The 16,786-nt window shown below is 42.6% G+C and overlaps 2 long non-coding RNA genes across 4 annotated transcripts in view; both read right to left on the reverse strand.

Moving 5' to 3' along the window:
- Positions 1-16,786, reverse strand: part of LOC127490277 (uncharacterized) — a 122,977-nt gene that overhangs the window by 19,425 nt on the left and 86,766 nt on the right. The gene's annotated exons all lie outside the window — the stretch shown is intronic.
- Positions 1,595-15,054, reverse strand: LOC149127867 (uncharacterized). The gene is made up of 3 exons (XR_016229614.1): positions 13,929-15,054; positions 4,002-4,078; positions 1,595-1,772 (listed from the first exon to the last, which is right to left on the reverse strand). It is a non-coding gene; the product is annotated as an uncharacterized LOC149127867 (long non-coding RNA).

The raw sequence follows: 16,786 nt of genomic DNA on the forward strand, positions 1-16,786 counted from the left end.
TGATCTTTTTACTGCTTTGTATTTGAAATAGCTTCTGAACAAGGCTTTTTTGTCTTGTCATTCATGTTTTCAAATTCATTAAATTCCAGCTCATTGTTTTCCGGGCACAAACACTTGCTCACTGTATTTAAACACATAAACATCTGATGCCTGGCAATTAGCAGTGGACATTTGAGTGCAGTTGGAGAAGAGATGATTGTGACATTTTGTGCAGATGAGGAATGCTGAATCTAGTCATGGAAGAATGTTTGCAGATGGTTAAAAATCATACCCCCTTTCCAAACCATAACTGTCCCCCCACAGGTATACGCAGAACTAAAGGCAACACTGGATGCCACGACTTGTAGTCATTTGCTCTAACCACCAGTGCTAAGAATGATTACTCCCTGAGTTGTTCCTAAATCCTTCACTCTCTGACATAGTCAAATATTTTCCTATATCGCGTTTTTGCTCAACTGGAACAACAAAAGCTGAAACAAACAAAGACACCATCTCATTATTTAGCCATTTCTTAAATAAACACAATATTTCTTCCTCTTATAACAGCTGGGAAAATAATAAAGCCTCTTTCTAATGACACAGAGTTTCATTTGTAGGACAATTTTCTGGAATCCTCTGTTCATTTATCAAACTGGAAGTTTTGGTGAATAAAGTAGACAAAATTTAGGGATTTTATTTCTTTTATAATTTGCTTTAATGCTGTGGAGATTTAATGAGCTCATCTAGCCCATAATGTATACAAACATGAATGGATGTATTTCCTTCTTCCATAAAATTTTGGCAGCAAGACAGATCAAAAAGGTTTAATTCACCATTTCTTCGTGATATCCATTAGAGGGTTTGTGCCTGTTCCTTGCCGCTCCCACTGCATGAGTCATATCAGAAGGTATGAGAAATCAACATCCTGACACAACTTGAATTGGGGTTTGGCTAATGGTGAGAAGCAGCGGTATGTCACCCAGAGAAAGCTTTTCATTACCGCTGAAGAAAATAAAACCATCCCGGGCTTGAGGTCTTGAATGGAGCTTGAGAAGGTTGACTTCCCTAGTTTGGTTGTGGGTGTTTCCACCCTGAGAAAAACGGCCTCTGCCCTGGTCAGATGGTGGCGACCTGCTCATTTCTTGCCTTTGCTCCTGCTAGCATGTCAGTCCCAATTTCATCTCCGCTGATTGGTTTCATATCCTCCTCCTGGTCGTCTTGTTAAAATTGGAGACATCTTTCAAGCTCTAGTGCAGGGTTTTCCTCTGAAGCCTTTTCTGATCCTCCCAGCTTGATTTAATCTCTCCTCTTCCATTCTCCTAACAACACCTCTAATCTGTATCAGTCATTTAACCCTTAATCATATACTACTTTATATGGTTCATTGTATTTTCACACCTGTTTGTCTGATCTGCTCAGCTAGATTAAAAAATATTTTGGGACAGGGGATGAAACAAAATCCTTTTGTTCCAGGGGCCTGCCTTCATTAGGACATAATATGTATCCATGAACTCTATTTTCATTCATGGCATCCTAAATACAGCGCCAAAGAACATACAAGCCTATTTTCTTTTTTTTTTAAAGATTTATTTTATTTATTTGAAAGACTGAGTTACAGAGAGAGGTAGAAACAGAGAGAGAGGTCTTCCATCCGCTGATTTCACTCCCAAGGTGGCCGAAAATGTGCCGATCTGAAGCCAGGAGCCAGGAGCTTCTTCTGGGTCTCCCACATGGGTGTAGGGGCCCAAGGACTTGGACCATCTTCTACTACTTTCCAAGGCAATAGCAGAGAGCTGGATCGGAAGAGGAGCAGCGGGACTAGATCTGGCGCCTATATGGGATGCTGGCACTTCAGGCCAGGGCTTTAATCCACTGCGCCACAGCACTGGCCCCACAAGCTTATTTTCAAATTCCTAGATCCACCACTCCTGAAATGTGACTTTGTGCAAGTTGCTTAAGCCCTGTAAGCATCAATTTGTTCATCAGGAAATAAAAGGAATAATAAAATTGTGCTGAAGATAACATTAGATAATAACTAGCAGGCACTTAGCATGATTTCTGACTCATAAGTAACAATAAATAATACTTGTTAGTGCCACGGATATGGAAACATGGAGGACACTCAGTCATGTCAGCAGTGGAGAAGGGGGACTGAAGGAGTGCCTCTGTGCACTCCCCTTTGTGGGTCTCTAACTCCATCAAGTAGAACTCCCCATGTCAATAACCACGTTTATGTTGTTGGTCTCTAAAGCTAGTGTCAGTCCAGATCTTATCTGGGCTCCAACCTGTAAGTCCACTAACCACTAGACTTCCCAAACATTATCACAGCATAACTCATCACCTCTCCCTACTCACTACATTTGTTCTTCTTTCTCCCATGCCCCTTCTCTCAGGGAATGACACCACCACCCATCCTGCTGTCATTCAAGTAAAACGGGTGCCCATTTTAACACCTCATTTCCTATTCCAGTTAATCACCAGAGTCTGTCTCAGACTTTCTGAACTCATCTTCTTCTTAGCAGATGTATCTTTAGAGTGCTTACTTAAAAACCACTCACTTGTTCTTTCAACATTTCTGTTGCCACAAAGCTTAATCAATTTTGCCACATCCCTTTTTGCATGGATTTAGAAAATGTACCCACAAAAATGCTTCCATTTCTTAAAATGCAGAATCAGATATTCTATTTTTTTCTTGTGACAGGCCAAATACATTACTTGTTAATAATGCTTTATGTTATTCACCATATACTGGACATCATTTACTTTACAGAAATAAATGTACATTTGTTTCTAAAGGAATTAATTATAGTATGCATGTTGATTATAATCCCAATATCAGTGGAATGATGCCAGCACTATTTACTATCTGCAGTACTATTATATGCAATCATGTTCACAATGCACTGTATGGTTATCAAAATAGTAATTGCACAGAGTTTAGAATGTCAAATGATGCTGTAAAACTTATAATATAAGCTGTATTCTGGGTCCGGCATTGTGGCACAGTGGGTTAAGTTGCTGCATGGGGCACCAGCATCCTATATAAGCACCAGTTCCAGTTCCAGCTACTCCACTTCTTCCGCTTCTTTTTTTTTTTTTTAAGATTTATCATTTATTTGAAGGCAGAGTTACGGAGAGGAAGAGGCAAGGAGAGGGAGAGAGAAAGAGAGAGAGGTCTTCCACCTGCTGGTTCACTCCCCAGATGGCCGCAATGGCCAGAGCTGAACCAATCCGAAGCCAGGAGCCAGGAACTTCTTCCAGGTCTCCCATGCTGGTGCAGAAACCCAAAGACTTGGGCTGTCTTCTACTGCTTTCCCAGGCCATAGCAGAGAGCTGGATTGGAAGTGGAGCAGCTGGGACTCGAACTGGTGCCTATATGGAATGCTGGCACTGCAGGCCGTGGCTTTACATGCTATGCCACAGCGCCGGCCCCACTGCTCCACTTCTTATCCAGCTCCCTGCTAATGTGCCTGGGAAAGAATTAAAGATGGCCCAAGTGCTTATATCTCTTTGCCACCCACATGGGAGACCCACATGGAGTTCCAGAATCTTGGCTTTGACCTGGCTGTTGTGGCCATTTCGGAAGGGAAATAGTGGATGGATTTGAAAAAAAAAAGTTTACTTTGTATTTGTTTTCATCTACTTGAAAAGCATAACAACATATAGACACAAACACACACACACAACACACACATACACACAGAGAAAGAGAGAGAGAGAGAAACTCTCCAATCTGCTAGTTCACTCCCCAAATGCCTGCAATTGCCAGGGTTGGGCTAGGTCAAAGCCAGCAGCCCAAAAGTCAAACACTAGAGCCATCATCTGCTGCTTCTCAGGGTACATTTGCAAGCATTTGGATTGGAGAGAGTAGCCAGAACTCAAGTTAGCACTCCCATATGAGATGAAGGCCTCAGAAGCAGTGGCTTAACCCACTGCACCACAACACCCACCCTTGCACTAATTTTTAACTAGTCCTCTGCTTGTCAGCTCCAACCCACACTCATCTTAAGAAATGCAGTTACCTAGCAGCTCCAGTTCATGAACAGCTCCGGTTTTCTGCAACATGTGAGGTTTAGTTCCCTTTGACAGCTGCCTTTCCCTGCAAAGCAGATAGCGTTTCAGCTTTCGTTTTTCTGCTAAATTAATTACTTCTCATCTGTCTACACTTCATCTTAAAAAATTATATCAACATCTTTCATCTATTAATATCTCTGGACCTTGTCTTTTGTTTTCGTGGATTTATACCTACTCCCTTGGCTGTATTTTTTTAGTGGAGTTAAGGAGGAAGTGGAGGTAAATCTGCCTTATACCCTGGGCTCACTCTGTCCTGTTTAACTGAAGTCCATAATAAATAATTTAATCCGAACAACTTGTAAATCTTTTTGAATATATTAAATTTTTTCTCTTTTGGAATGAGAATAACTTTTATTCTCTATGAATTCTCCAAATAATTTAATGATTAAGAAGTAGATATATTTCTTTAATATTTTATAAGCCTTTTTGTTAGATGCTAAAATAATGTATTAATACTTTTATAGGGTAATCACATTTGAATTGGCTCATTAAGTTTTATTTCAACATTCTGAGTAATTCGGTTTTCTCTTACTAGATAGTTTTGATTTTTAAAATAAAAGGGTTTTTAAAGACATGACTCTTAGGTCTTAACATTTAAAAAAGTCAAAACACACTGTCTTAGCAAGTGTTAGTAGAATTAGTCAAACACAAAAAATTTAAAGCACTTACTCTGAGCTTAGCAATATGGTTGGCTCCATAGGCCGTAAAATATTGGAAATATACCTTGATATGAAAGTGAATAAACCCAGAATTTAATTTCAGTGATGCCACTTGCTTGTGACCTTGAATAAAACATTCCTTTTTTAGTTTTTTTTAAAAAAGTTTGTTTATTTATTTGAAAGGCAGAGTTTATAGAGAAAGGGAGAGACAGAGAGAGGGAGAGATCTTCTATCTGTTGGTTCACTTACCAAATGGCTGCAATGGCTGGAGCTGGGCCAATCCAAAACCAGGAGCCAGGAGCTCCTTCTGGTTCTCTCACGTGGGTGCAGGTACCTAAGTACTTGGGCCATCTCCTGCTGCTTTCCCAGGCACATTATCAGGGAGATGGATCAGAAGTGGAGCAACAGGGACTTAATCTAGTGCCCATGTGGGATGCTGGCATCACAGGCAGCAGCTTTATTTAATTATTGTTATTTTTGATTGACATAACAATTGTTCATATTTATGGGATACATTGTGAAGTTTTGATAAATGCTCACATTATGTTGTAACCAAATCAGGATAATTAGCATATTATCCATCTACTATAAACATGCATCATTACTTTCTAATGATAACACTCAAAATCTTTTCCTCTGGCTACTTTGAAATATATAATGCATTGATGTTAGTTGTAGTCCTCTTGCAGTGTGCTGGGACACCAGGTCTTATTTCTTCTAACTGTAACATTACACGTGCTGACCAGCTTCTTCCTATCTAGTCACCCCTTGCCATGCTCCCCAACCTCTGACAACCACTATCCCACTTCCCACCTCTACGAGGTCAACTTTATTAGATTCCACAAATGAGTGAGATCGTGTATTTGTCCTCCTGTGCCTGGCTTATGCCATGTACCATGTGTTTGATAGGCTCATCCATGTTGCTGCAAATGGCAGGATTTCATCCTTTTTATGACTGAATTGCATTTCTGTGTATGTGTACCACATTCTTTTTATCCATTCATCCATTGATGGACACTTACTTCTTGCTGCTTTCTAGGAATAAGGCAGAAGAAGAAGCGAGAGAGGCATAAAAGTAAAAGTATTCTGGCAGCTAAATTAAGAAGAATCTAAGCAGAGGAGTGAGGAAACAAAATGGAAGAGAACTAGAGAACAGGCCAAGAAGGAAGAGGTAGATTAGGTAGAGATTCCTCAACCAGAGAAGACAAATTACTGCAAAGAGATCTGGTGACTCCAGAGAACAATACATTTTAATAAATTTCATTTTGCTATTTTGTTAACCCAAGAATACTTGCTTTTCACTGTTTCTATGGAGGCATAATAGGAAATATAAGCATACCAGTACAAAATAAGAAATAACTTATCTAGGTGGCAGGAAGATGAGAAAAATCACATTCATTTTATTCTTGCTATCAGCCCTAATTTTCCCTGAGACATCCCTGTACACAGAATATTTATTAAGAAAAAACTTTGGTGATGATGTTATGGTGTTATATGAACATTTGAAATTAAATGATCAATGGGTGGTATAAAAATTGCCAGGGCATGGAAAATTTTGTAATATTTTAAGTCACATTGATGGGACACTTGATAAGAATACGATTTGATTTTATTCTGGCATCATCATTTGTTTTGAGTAAAGCTGGAAAACAAATAACATAATTTGCATAATGAAACCATTGAGAGTCAATCGCTGTCATTCGTCAGAGGTATCTGTACCATTTTGACTTACAGTTTGAATTCATTCAAGTTTATTTCTCCCCTTACCTCAACTAAACAATGCTTTTGATTTATTCTTGCCATTTAGTGTCACATAAAATAAAGTGTTCCACTAGGAGGAGGAACAATTTGTCAAGTAGAGACTACATTAAGTGAAACATTCTCTCTGATATGTTTTTAATTTGTTTTATTCCCATTTTGCTATTGTAATGTTCCCACCTGCCAGTGGTGATAAGGGGCCATTTCATTCTTGTTCCTTTGGCTCACAAAAGCCACATGTTCATTTTGTCAAGGAGAGTCTGTCTGTCTCCAGCAAGAGGGAGTGGAAGTCAGCTCAGGAAGGGAGACCCTGCAGTGGGACTCAGTCAGGAGGTCAGACCAGCCAGCAGTCAGTTAGCAAGCACCCCCAAGCACCTGACTGTTATTTATCAAATGTTGTTCTAGGGCTTCTGGGAACTGTAAGAGCAGCGCAAGACACTGTTCTTGTCTGGAATGATGAAACCCAGTCTTCAGGCTCCTGTGAATACTCTCTGTGCACTTTGAGTGTCCCTATTCTTTCCTTCCTCCTATGTAGTAGTTTTTTCTTTTTTATTTTTTTTTAGATAGAGTGAGACAGTGAGAGAGAGAGACAGAGAGAAAGGTCTTCCTTCCGTTGGTTCACTCCCCAGATGGCCGCTACGTCCGATGCACTGCCGCCGGCGTGCTGTGCTGATCCGAAGCCAGGTCTCCTGGTCTCCCATGCGGGTGCAGGGCCCAAGCACTTGAGCCATCCTCCACTGCACTCCTGGGCCACAGCAGAGAGCCGGACTGGAAGAGGAGCAACCGGGACAGAATCTGGTGCCCCAACGGGGACTAGAATCCAGGATGCCGGCGCTGCAGGTGGAGGATTAGCCTAGTGAGCCGGGTGCTGGCCCTATGTAGTAGTTTTTAACATAACATAACAATGCCACAAGAAGGCATTGAATAGAATGCAAGTAGTCTTTGAAAGTTCCACCTTTTGAATAACAAAACATTAACTGAAATTTAAGTTTCTTCAATCATACTGGTAGGTCACACCACAATAATGCTGAGTGCCTGTGACTTGGGCACCAAAAGAAATCTGATATTTTCACATCACATCACAGTTGTTGCTGATAATCTTGAGCCACCTTTTATGCATTATCACTATTTTAAATCATTGTCGTTATTACATTTGAAGCTAGAGTTTGTTCCCTTGTGCGCTAATATAGAAGCACATATATCATGAAATCACAATCTTTGGGGCTATTTTTGTGAATGTATTTCTTTTTTTAGATATATTTATTTATTGGAAAGGCAGAATTACATAGGAGACACACACACATACAATACACACACAAAGAGAAAGAGAAAAAGAAAAAAGAGAGATAGAGGGAGAGAATCTTTCATGCTGAGTTTCAGTCTCCAAATGGCCACAGTAGCTGGGTCTGGGCAAGGTCAAAGCCAGGAGCCTGGAACTCCATCCAGATCTCCCATGGTGTAGCAATGGCCCAAGTACTTGAACCATTTTCTGCTGCTTTTTCAGGCACATTAGCAGATCTGGACCAGAAGTGGAGCAGTCTGCACTCAAACTGGTGTTCATATGGGATGCTGGCATTGCAGGCAGTGGTATAACCCTCTATGCCACAACACCAACCCCTTGCCATTGTATTTCTACTTAATTAATAACTTTGATAGACCTATACATTTTGTTTTATACATTAAAAACATTAGTCTGAGATTGGTCCATAGTTTTTACTGGTTGGTTGAAGAGGTGAGTGATAGAAAAAAAAAAAAAACAGAAAAAAAAATCCCTTTGTATGTGGTTATCAGATTAACTTCTTTATTCACTTGTATTTCCAATAGAAAAAAAGAAGAGGGAAAATAGAAGTTAAAATTAGTGGTTTAACTTCAAATGTCTGATGGGGGTGGAGTGGTTGAAACAGTTGATAGCACAGAAGTTTCTGGGTTGATGGAGGTTTTAAATTTGCCCTTTATATATTCATTACAACTGATAATTGAGTGTTGCCCAGTAACTGACCTTTACCCTGACAAATCTTTCTGTGTGTTGTTGCTTGCTAATCTTTAATCTGTCATCTAGTGACCTTAGCATGTTACTTAGCATGCCTACTTTACTTTTCCTCATTTGTTGGATGGAGATAATAATGCTGCCATTATTGTTGTTGTATTTTTATGTGTGAGGCTTAAGTTACTGACTCCTTGTAAGAGCTTAAGAAATATTGAGCATATTGGATTGAGCAAGTGTGTATTTGTGGGAAATTTGAAAATTCCTAAGCATTCTATATATATTTCTAAATGCTTTGAATAACTCCTACTGGTATTATGCCACAGCATCCTGAGTAGTGAACACATTGGTAAAGGAAGTCTCTTGTCTATCAACTAAAAAATGCTGTATCATTGTTGGGTAAAGAATAAAGCCTAAGTAGTATCAGGAAGAGGTACCCTGTGGCTATTTCTAATGGAAACATGGTGCTTGGAAGTGTTGTAGCTCTCAATTTTTCAGGATATGATGTGTTGCTGTCAATTTCCTCTTAAACACAGCTCTCACATGGTTAATAGCATGGTGCATTTCCACAGAGTGAAGATGGATAGTGGATTACAGGGTGGCGAAAGCTTCATTTGGTGTGCCCATGTTGCTGCTCCCATACCCATAGTTTCTTCTCAGTAGTTGAATAAATTGCTATCATTTCCCTTTGCTGAGCTGGAGCACATGACGCTAGTAGAGTCAAGGAACCTGCTGTTCCATCCATCATCTTTGTTCTCATAGACTTTATATTTTCAATATGACCGAGAGACCACATTTTTCAATAAGTAACAAATATAAACTTCTCTAGCACCTAATATTGCAAGCTGTGGCCAAAATACATTGAAGAGAAGTTGAGTGTGATTTTCAAAAAATGGTAGTAATGCAACACCTCCCTTACTCTCTTAAATCAATATTACAGCCAATATATTTTAACTTTGGGTTGATGGTGATTAACCCGGCATCCCCTCTGTGCAAGGTGTTTTACACTGGTTTTTATTAGTTACTACTTGCCAGCAGCTTGCTGTCCTCATTTTGAGCTGTGGTTGGAGTCTTGAGTATGAGACACAGTCTCTGCAACTCCTGTGTTTCTGGGCCAGGTCAGCCAGCTAGGGGAGCAGTATTTAAAGAATAAAAAGACCTCAATGCAGACAGTAAGCATTTCCCTCTCGCCAAGAAATTTCATAGCCACTACCCCTACTTCTTGCAGGCATTAATGGCATTAATATTACCTCTCTAACTTTCTGACAGTATTCTGAGCTCAGCTGACCATGGGTGCATGTGGTGTAGTTGTTATTTGACATGTGTCAATAAGCTTTCTAGTTCCACCTGTACTTAACTGAAAGGTCTGATCAATGGGCCATCACTGGTGACATCATTATTACAGCTTTTGAAATTATAAGCAACTTTTATTTTTAGAATGATTTTTATTTATTTATTATCTATTTGAGAGGCAGAGAGGAAACAGTGAGTTCCCATCTACTGTTTCACTTCTCAAATGCCAGCAACAACCAGGGTTGGGCCAGACCAAAATTGGAAGCCAGAAATTCAGTCTAGTCTCTCATATGGGTGACAGGACCCATCCACTGGAGCTATTACTTTCTGCCTCCCAGGGTGCACATTAGCAGGAAGATGAAATCAGGATTGGGGCTGGGACCCAGGCATCCTGATGTGATACAAAGGTGTCTTTACCACTAGGCCAAGTACCTGCCCCTGAGTTATTATTTTTTATTTTACAGGTAGAGTTATAGACAGTGAGAGAGAGAGAGACAAAGAGAAAGGTCCTCCTTCTGTTGGTTCACTCCCCAAATGGCCGCCACGGCCAGCACTGCACTGATCCAAGGCCAGGAGCCAGGTGCTTCCTCCTGGTCTCCCATGGGGGTGCAGGGGCCCAACTGCTTGGGCCATCCTCCACTGCCTTCCCGGGGCCACAGCAGAGAGCTGGACTGGAAGAGGAGCAACCGGGACTAGAACCTGGTGCCCATATGGGATATCAGCACCACAGGCGGAGGATTAACCAAGTGAGCCACAGCACCGGCCAACCCCTGAATTATTTTTTAATGGCAGGAAGCAAGGCATGATGAAAGAGAAAGAGAAAATAAAAGAAAGGGAGGGAGGGAGGGAAGAAACCCAGCTCTGGGTTAGTTGATTGACCTTTGATGAGGAGTCAGGTTCTTTTTATCCTAAAGCTGAGACCCAAGCATGGAGAATATGGAAGGGTTTAACTAGGCAGGACGCTGACAAGTTTGACATTAAATTTTAGCTTAAAGGAATTGGATTTTAATCTCTTACTAATTCAATACAATTTAATGGCAGCATTTGACAACCAAAAGCTAAAAACTATAGTTGATACTTGTTGCACAACAAGGCATAAACAACCTTTCAGAAAGTAAAGAGCACTTGGGAGATATTAACAGGAGACCCCCCCCCCCCCACTCATTCTCACTTGTTACCACTCTGTTTTGCAGTGTATTTCACATAGCTGGGGATCTGGAACCATGCCAACATATATTTCTTTTTTAAAATGGTTCATTTTTAAGTACATTTTTGGTTTGCAGAGGTGAGACAGAGAAAGGAGATCAATTTTTTTTGAGGAGTACTATGATTTAGTAGATTTTCCCTGGGATTTTGATCCAGGTGAGCAATATGCCCTTCGTCTCATGGACTCTGAGGGCTGTCAGTCAGGACATGAGTGAAGATCTTCCTTTAGAGAATAACTGCTTTTTGACATTAACTGTGTCTTGATGGAGAGCACAGCATATGAGTTATGAGGTTTGGCCTGTGAGCTGTGAAAGATGAATCAGAAAATATAGCCTTGGAAAACGGAGGAAACTCCTCTAGCAGTACCAGGCCTTGCATGGACTCAGCTCGCTTCTATTTCTGGCTGCCCCTCCTCAATCAGAATGGCACAGGCCAGTCACCAGTCCAATTTTTCATTGCTCCTGTTGCAATGTGTTGACATCACTTGTCTTCTATAAGAATGTGCAGGGCCATTTAGATGAGGGCAGGAATAGGAAAGGAAAGGAGCTCCAGTGGTAGTGTCCAGAAAGAGGTACGAGTGGAAGTCATGGTACACTAAGATGGTAGAGAAAGGGCATCAGTGAAAGAAGACAATTTGGTGAAACTTGGAGATATTTCTGAGCTTCAATAGTAAACTCTTTATAAACAGAACAAGAAGACCAAGATAGAAAGTCCACAGGACACAACCAAAGCTGTAAAGAAAAGAAAGGGGACAAAAACATGAAGTGTTGAGACACCCAACGTTCATTTTGCTACCTTGTCATTGCCTCATTCTCCTAGGAATAGGAAAAAATGGTGCATGGGTTTAAAGAATCAAAAAACATCAGTAAGGAAGAAAAAAAGGGATGAGAAATAATTCCATGAGGGATGAGCACAAAATTAAAATATTTTTCTTGGCAACAAGGCTATTGATAAAATTGAAAATGTCATCTTAAGTGCTGTGTTACAGAAATAATGGTTGTGGGATTTATATATCTAGATATACAGGCTATTAGAGCTGGAAAGAGCACAAAAGATCTTTAAGTGGACTTCTCATTTTAGAGGTAGGACTGTGAGATTGGAGTGTTATTCACCAGGTCACAAAACTACTTAACAGCCACTCAGGAACTTCAATACAGGTATTCTGGCTTTTAGCCTAGGATGAAAGACCACAACAGTTTCCTTCACTGCTTAGTAAAAGTGATCAGAGAACTAGAGGTAGTGTGGTTTATTGACTTGATTGAGGTCAATCAGCACATTCAAAGAAAGCATGTGACTAGAACCAGGGTCTCTTGATTTCTTTACCAATTTGCCAGTGGGGTTTCATAGATTGGGTTCCCTGGAATGACAAAGAGATTAGTTGGCAGGAAGCTTATTAGGGAATTCTCCTGGAAACAGCACTCATTGAAAGAAAGGGAAGGAAGCAGAATTGGGAAAGAGAAAACTGGGCTCTGATTCTGTGTAATGCAGGTCATAGGTAACCCAGTAAAAGTTCTGAGACTGGGGAAGCCCTTAGGGATTGTCTTGAGTTGGAGAAAAGAGGCCAGGCCTTTTTTAATCCCCATAATCAGTCTTTATTTCCTGCACCTGAGGAGGAGCCATGACCTTGAGCAAGGACATTCTCTTGTTGGGTAAGGCATTTCATAGTGCTAAGGGCCAGAATCCAGCAGCACTTCTAGGAGCTAGTAGAACAAGACCCTCATTTTTTTATTATTAGAGAGAGGGAGAGGGGAGAGGAGAGAAGGGAGAAGGCAGAGGGAGAGGGGGAGGGGGAGGGGGAGGGGGAGGGGGAGGGGGAGGGGGAGGGGGAGGGGGAGAGGAAGAGAGAAACTTCTATCCACTCCATCTTGTAGCTCACTCCCCTAAATGCCCAGGACTGAGCCAGGTTGATGTCAGGCGTCAGAAACTCAACTACTTGAAGCATCACCTGTTAACTCGCAGGGTCTGCCTTGGCAGGAAACTGGAATCAGAAATCAGAGCTGGGTATCAAACCCAGGCACTCTAATATGAGATGCAGACATCTTAACCACTAGGCCCAGTGCTCACTCCAAGAACTTCATTCTTTTTTTTTTTTATAGATGTATATATTTATTTGAAAGTCAGAGTTACACAGAGAGAGGAGAAGCAGAGAGAGAGAGAGAGAGAGAGAGAGAGAGAGAGAGAGAGGTCTTCCATCTGCTTGTTCACTCCCCAGTTGTCCGCAATGGCCATAGCTGCGCCAATCTGAAGCCAGGAGCCAAAGCTTCTTCTGGGTCTCCCACATGGGTGCAGGGGCCCAAGGACTTTGGCCATCCTCTACTGCTTTCCCAGGCCATATAAAGAGCTGGATCAGAAGTGGAGCAGCTGAGGCCGGCACCGCGGCTTACTAGGCTAATCCTCCACCTGCGGTGCTGGCATTCCGGGTTCTAGTCCTGGTTGGGGCACTGGACTCTGTCCTGGTTGCTCCTCTTCCAGTCCAGCTCTCTGCTGTGGCCCAGGAAGGCAGTGGAGGATGGCCCAAGTGCTTGGGGCCCTGCACCCCATGGGAGACTAGGAGGAAGCACCTGGCTCCTGGCTTCAGATCAGGGCCATTTGTGGGGTGAACCAACGGAAGGAAGACCTTTCTCTCTGTCTCTCTCTTTCTCACTAACTCTGCCTGTCAAAAAAAAAAAAAAAAAGTGGAGCAGCCGGGACTCGAACCAGTGCCCATATGGGATGCTGGTACTGCAAGTGGCAGCTTTACCCGCTACGCTACAGTGCCGGCCTCATAGAACTTCATTCTTAAAGGGGCACCTTGTCAGCATTATCCAGTTTACTGCTTGTGTCACTCATATCCATTTCTTCATATACATATTAGCAATTGATGTTCTAGGATTGCAGTGGGTTTATTCTTCCTGAAGGAATCTTGTTAGAATAATGATAGGATAAACTAGCTCCCTTCTGATACAGCTAATTTCAAGATCTCAAATGATACTCACCATCTCCCTCCTGTCGCTCCCCCTCTTCGTGGAGGAACGACACAGGACCCTGCGCTGTTCTTTCGTCTGCTCGGCCCTCCCCGGGTTGGCTGCCGTCCTTCCACCTCCGTGGAAGGGCGGTTCCCCCTGGCCACTTTCCCCACTTCCCCCACTTCCGCAGGGGAGCGGCACACCGCCGGCCGGCTCTCTCGGGGGCTGCACAGGTGTTCCTTCAGATGTTCCCCTTAGATGTTCCTGGTGCATGTTGTCTCTCTCCTCCTTTATAGTCCTCTTCCGCCAATCCCAACTCGGCTGCCCACACGCCGAGTACGCTGCTCTCCTCCAATCAGGAGCAGGATCAGCTCCTGGAGGTCACTCAAGTTGGCAAGAGGCAGCTACGTAGAAGCTGTTTTCTCCTCTCCCAACGCCATATTGTGGGAGAGCAGATGCATAGAATAAGTCTTAATTCGAGTAATTTAGTCTAGTCCGAGTTGCTCCCAGTTGCTCCCCACACCCTCCTCCAGTGAGTATTCAAATTTCCCTCACCCTCTGTTGGTCTTGGCGGCTTTCCTTGTGGCATACTTCTGAGCCATCCTGAGGCCACCATGCCTACTCTTCACGCCTTAGCTGCCCTTGTCCATTTACCATCAAGCTTAGGCAAGTAGATCACATGCTTTCCAAACATATTTCTACTTCCTCCCAATGTATGTAAGAATCGCTGTTTTTTCCCATGATTAGAGTCATCATGTCCAAGATTGTGACTTTCTGGTAAGCTGGTCATTCAGTCTAAGGAACCTGACATGCCTAAATGATAGCCAAAGTTTACATTACATGCAGAAGTTTTCTGTGTTCTTTGGTGGGAGCATTCTCCTTTTGGGAAACAAAACTTCAAGCCATGAAGATCCCAGAGTTTCACGTGTGAGAAACCCAAATTACCCAGTGGGTTACCTAGAGTGATAATAAGTGGGACCACTCCTGCTTTCATAACAGTTCCAGCCGGTGCTGCGGCTCACTAGGCTAATCATCTGCCTGCGGTGCCGGCACTCCAGGTTCTAGTCCCAGTTAGGGCGCTGGTTCTGTCGTGGTTGCTCCTCTTCCAGTACAGCTCTCTGCAGTGGCCCGGGAGTGCAGTGGAGGATGGCCCAGGTCCTTGGGCCCTGCACCTGCATGGGAGACCAAGAGGAAGCACCTGCTCCTGGCTTCGGATTGGCACATCGCGCCAGCCATGGTGATCAATTGGGGAGTGAACCAACGGAAGAAGGACCTTTCTCTCTGTCTCTCTCACTCACTGTCTAACTCCGCCTGAGTTCCTAGACTCATGTATCCAGTCTCTGGGACACTACCTCATATCAAGGTCACTGATTTAGTGTGTGCAGTGAATCTTGGAGCAGGGAGCCCCATATTGACAGCATTATCCCCAGTCTGGCACCTCAGCTGTGTCTTCAACAGACTTCATTGCTCCATCAGGCCAGCATTACTTCCTTTCTTCAAAATGGATCCCACATTAGTAAACCAAACACTGTAAAGTCCTCAGCTGGTGATGCTGGCTGGACTGCCATGGCAGAAAAGCAAAATGTGTCCCGAGAGCATGTGTCTGTTTCTTTTAAAATGAATTATTGCCTCTTCCAGACTGAAAGGTCCAGTGTATTCAACTGGCACCATGCGATGTTTTGATCTCCTGTAGAGATCATACCATTCTGGGGGAATTAATGTGGATCTCTGTTTCTGGCATATCAAATATTTCACTGGACCAGTAACTTGACCTTCCTTGGTAAGTGGAGGCAATCCTATTGAGTCTCTCCTTGACTCTATAGCTATTTCATTCATATGCTCATTGTGCTAGCTCTGGGAAGGTTAATGACAGAAACTGGCCACCACCAACTGACTTAGTGATATTTTGAAGGGGGTTATTTGGGTTCTCTTCCATGGTATGTGCTCTCTGGTAAATGTTGACATTTAGTACTAAGATCTTCAAATTTCATTCTAATCCTTGTCCACCCAAACCTGTCTACCCTAGACCTTCTTTTCCTGTCCTTCCAATTTTTATTCTTACCCCTTTACCTTCCAGTCAAGTCATTGGCCCTGCTCACAAGTCCATGCGCATTCTAACTTCAGGAAATGTTCTTTCCCACACGAAGAGAATGACTACATTCTCTGCCCGTTGAGAGGATTCTCCCTTGCCTCTGTTGTAAATGACTTTTTCTAAGTCAGAGTGTAATGCATCTTGGGTAACCTCTATCCATTTCCACCTTGTACCCACGTACCAAGCCAACCCATCTGCAAACCAAGCTTGGAATTTCCCCCCTCTTCTGTTAATTGGTTATAAGTGATCTCCCTAAATGGTGAAAGGTGTGAGTTGATAATGCTATTGAGTCAATAGCTACTTGCCCCTGTACCCATTAGTCCATTAAGTTTCTGCCATTCTCTTGGAATATGATAGCTTACTAGAGAGTTCTCTGGAAAAGATAATTGTGAAAGGAAAGGAAGCAAAACTGTGCTTAAGGAAACATGGGGCTGTGATGCATCTCATGAATGCCACAGCTGACCCATAGCGGTCTCATCGTCGACTGACTCTGTAGAGTTGGTCTGAGTTTAGACGAGGGGACCGGGTGCTTAGAGTCTTGTGTTGACCCATTATTAGAAGCAGGATATTCCAGGGAAGGGGTATAGTGGTGGTAAAGGCAGTTGTCTTCAACCAAGGCACTTCCAGAAGAGGGCTGACAGTGAGGACTGTCTGACAAATGTCCTTCCACAGCCGGGACACAAGTCCTTCATTCTGGAAGGTGAATGCAGGCAGCATATCATGGATTCCATTACCAAATGAAATATAGGATATCTTATATAATGTATCCTCAAAAGTGGAATCATGTTTTTCGTAT

The sequence above is a fragment of the Oryctolagus cuniculus genome, chromosome 2, assembly GCF_051225735.1.
Source record: "Oryctolagus cuniculus isolate XC-2025 breed Fujian yellow rabbit chromosome 2, ASM5122573v1, whole genome shotgun sequence".
Taxonomy (NCBI): Eukaryota; Metazoa; Chordata; class Mammalia; order Lagomorpha; family Leporidae; genus Oryctolagus; species Oryctolagus cuniculus.